Raw genomic sequence first — 4,068 nt, 5'->3', positions numbered from 1 at the left:
TACGAGCTAATTACCAATGATCACGTTTTGTTTAAATGTTGTAATTGATGCCTTTCTTTGCCATTAAACTCACATGGTTTAAATGCTTGAGCAGCAATTTAAACCCGACCATTGGTTTGCTCCTTATTAGCGAATAATAACAATAACAACAAATTAGGCTTGCTGAACGGAGCTAGCTAACTTCAATATAAGCTAACTCTATTAATAGAAAGAAATTCAAGGCACTTCTTCTGGTCCAAAAAAGTTAAAAATCCTTTATTCACTTCACTGCACACTGATGCATTTGGGCCTTCATCAGTGTGTGTTTAATTGTAACTGTTATATATAATTAGTCAGTGAAGTTGGGAGAAATCAAAAGAACTGTTACAAGGGGACCTAAAAAATATACAAATATCAAATAACTAATACCATATTCACTAGTTTGATATTTGCTAAAGTTCTGCAATCATAAAGTGTCCTTTAAATCTGGATGAGGAAACCCGACCATGTTATGTGCTATCTTTATTACTGCTTTGCGATAAGGAACTATTGGTAGAAATTTGCGTTGTGTATATTCCTATAAGTATTTATAAGAAAAAGGGAACCTCTCACTATTGGGGGTAGCCTTTTTAAACCTTATTTTAACATTACTCTACACTACATAAATAACATTTTCTGTTCTCCCTTGCAGATCCTGTCAAACAAGTCACCTGTCCGAACATATACACCTGATTTACCGAACCCAAAGGCACTTTTAAGAGCCAACCTATCTATCTATCTGTCTGTCTAACTATCTATTTCTGTCTAACTCTCACAACCTCTCTGTATACAGTACATCTGTCTGTTTGTTTGTGTCCGTCTGTCTGTATCTGTTTGTGTTGCAATGGCCTCCAAACATAAACTTGACTCACAGGATCCCCACTACCAAGAGGGGAGACGTATGGCTCTTAAACTGAAACTAGACCGTGTTCTAGCTGAAGCCAGGGTAAGAGTTTTTATATACCTCAATCATTTTATTTGAACGTGGATGGGTGACAAATTAAAGTAAAAATTTGATGAACGTAGAAGAAGAATGAGTGCAGAAGATTACATGCAGGTTCGTTGCATGATGCATTAACATCCTATAATGCTCTGTGACATGTGTAACTGAGGGAATATATTTTGGAAAAAGGAATATATTTTGGAGTTACAGAGACTTGGGGCTCTATCATACACTCGACACAAGTGTTTTTTGCTAGTTTCAGCTCTTAAAGGGAATGGGAGATGAGACTCTGATTGGTTTACTGCACGTTTTGCCCAAAACACACCCGACTCATTAAGAGAATAGGGACCACCCTTTTAGACCATGCGCCTGCTGGGCCGACCATTTTTCCCATCTTTAAACTAGCAAAAGTGGATTCGGACACGCCCTAAGTTCACTTGCGCTTTAGACCATGTGTTTAGATGGTTAAAATAGGGCCCTTGGAGAATCTATGGCAAGGTTCATTTTAGCCATTCAACACCTTACTAACACACTGTGTTGTGTTTTCCTTTCACTAATCACCTGTCTTTTGGATCCAGTACCTTTAACAACATCAATCTTACAAGAAATATTCCCCCAACACACAGACAGCAGCTGTGGAGAGGAAACGTGCACGCTCTTCTGTAGGAGACCCTCCACAGACCTCTAAAAGGGACTTATAAGGACATGGCAAGCCGAGGGGAGGCAAGGAGGGCGACGCCAATCTTCAGCTACAGGTTATATCTGAATTCTTTTACATTTGTAAATTGTAGTTTAATTGAGTTTAAAATATTCCAATATCTAAAAAGGCATTAAAAAAGTACATAAACCTTTCGGTGGCACTGTAGTAGAATACATTACCAAGAACATAACAGAAGTATGTCTGATTTCATAAATTGTTCAGTTTTGGATAAAAACAAACATAGCCTAACATGTTTTTATTCTTCTATGTACTGTTTTTCAGTCACACACACCCCAGTTGAATGCTCCCTATCATCCAGTGTGGAGGTTCCACTTACTGTGCCCTCAGCAGAGCTAAATCCTCAAGAGCAATTTGGTAAATCAAAGTGATGAATTTAAGTTTACATCTAAAATCCATGTGTGATTAAAGAAAAACCCCTTAGACAAAACTGACAGTGCCGTAAATGGATTGAGAACACAATTTAGTAAAGATTAAGGCCAGTTTGATACTGAATCATGAAATGGTGTTTATTCTAAATATTGATCAGTTGACTTTTAATTTGTCCTCATCTAAATTGTCCCTTACAGCTTTTTTCATATTTTCTTTACAGAAAAAATATGGAGAGGCTCTCTGATATTTTGACATCTTATCCTGCTGCTGAGCCTCAGAAAAGCTCTGCATCATCATGGTCTTTGCGGCAGCAGAAAGCCTCAGAGCGCTAGACCATACCACCTAAAATGCCTTATTGCAAAAGAGGCTGATGGTCAGCCGTTGTGTTTTCTTTACTATGAGCCTGCTGTTATTAGGTTGGTTTTAATGTTTAGTGCTCTGCTTTATAGGCTAATGTGCATGTGTTTCGGGGGACACCCAGATGAAAACCACATTTATGAGGAAAGTAAATCTACGACCTTCTTGCTGTAAGGTGACAGCGCTAAACACTGAGCCACCATCAGTCCAATACAATAAAATCAAACCTAGTATCTAACCACATTTGGAATAGCTTAAATTGAGTGTGTTATACTTTATATGAGTTAATCACCTGAAATAATGTTACACTATTTTTTCTTTTCTCCCTAGGTGCAGAGAGTGTCTTCCTGAGGAGTGGTTCTGTGGGGACTGTGATGTATTGCGACACAAAAAACAGCCACTCCACAACAGGGAACGTGTGATTCATGGGTTTTTTGAAGCAAACCCTCCAACCTCATGCGTCATTAAAGGGCAAGATGGATATTGCATCCGTGAGAAAGGTATGTTCTCGCAAAAGCCCTCATTTTGCTGCTCATGTGTGCCTGCAGCCAGTTACAGATAATCTAAATTAGTGGTTTTCTTTCTTTTTGTCAGCATGCATTTCGCCAACAGTGAAGGTGCCATACTGCTCCTGTGAAGGCAAACTTGCACATATTCGGCAAACATGATTTCTAAATTACCAAATGGTAAGATATTCACTTGTAGATTGTATATGGTATATTTTAATGTTTTTCATACTAAGTGGATGGTGGCATGCTGCGATGTAGCAAGTTGCTGTGCAAGCAGTTTGATTGACAAGTGATCTGACCAATCATAACGTCGATATTATGTGCCCCCGTGACTGACCACCATTTTGTCCGACAAACAAACCAGTCCGACAAACCTGGCGTAGTAGAGCTTTGGTGATTAATATGAAAACATTGCCTTTTAATTATTGTAATTTAGTAAACAGAGAGATATATACCCAGCTTTAATAGACGTTCACACTATAACGATAAACGAAAACTAAGTTATAACTTTTAAAAATCATTCTAAGTGAAGGAGAATAGCGGAGTTCACATCACAACTACACAAATACAGATATGAGACACAATATTGTTGGAATCATTAAAGTACAAATTACAGACGGAAGCATTCGGGAAGTGGTGTTTTAAGGCGGACTATAATACTTATTGATATATTACTTTCATATTACATGTATGAGCAAGCTGGCAAGATATGTTTTGCGTCCTGTGATGTGATGAGCGCACCTTCAGCCTTCAGAGAGCAGCATTTGCAGTGACATTTTAAAAGAAAGATGTTTTCAGCAATGAAGTCGTAAAGCAAAAGTTGTACCATGTTTGTTGTATTTAACACAAATAAAGATTAAGACACTGATGGACTGTTATTCTTTTCTGTACTGAACTAATATTTAAAACAAAGTTTACTTTAGTTTTCACAAAGAAGGATCACGGCCGACCAAAACTCTGCCTGGAGTTACTCTCTCTCTAAAATTGTCATTACTACAAATTTCGGAGTAAATATAAATACTTAATACACCACATTTAGGTTAGCTATACATCCATTTGTGTGACAGTAACGTTAGTAGCCTACTGCATCATGTGAGCTTAGAATTAGCGTAATGTTATCGTCTGCTGGTGTGGACACAAATATAGGTATA

At 37.8% G+C, this 4,068-nt stretch overlaps 1 long non-coding RNA gene across 1 annotated transcript; it reads left to right on the top strand.

The window, feature by feature from the left end:
* The first annotated feature begins 1,627 nt into the window (after window positions 1-1,627).
* On the top strand, window positions 1,628-3,047 carry LOC130556364 (uncharacterized). The gene is made up of 5 exons (XR_008963216.1): window positions 1,628-1,716; window positions 1,944-2,036; window positions 2,272-2,467; window positions 2,739-2,908; window positions 3,003-3,047. It is a non-coding gene; the product is annotated as an uncharacterized LOC130556364 (long non-coding RNA).
* The last annotated feature ends 1,021 nt before the right edge of the window (window positions 3,048-4,068 follow it).

This window comes from Triplophysa rosa, linkage group LG7 (assembly GCF_024868665.1).
Source record: "Triplophysa rosa linkage group LG7, Trosa_1v2, whole genome shotgun sequence".
NCBI lineage: Eukaryota > Metazoa > Chordata > Actinopteri > Cypriniformes > Nemacheilidae > Triplophysa > Triplophysa rosa.
This window is presented reverse-complemented; position numbering and strand designations above follow the sequence as displayed.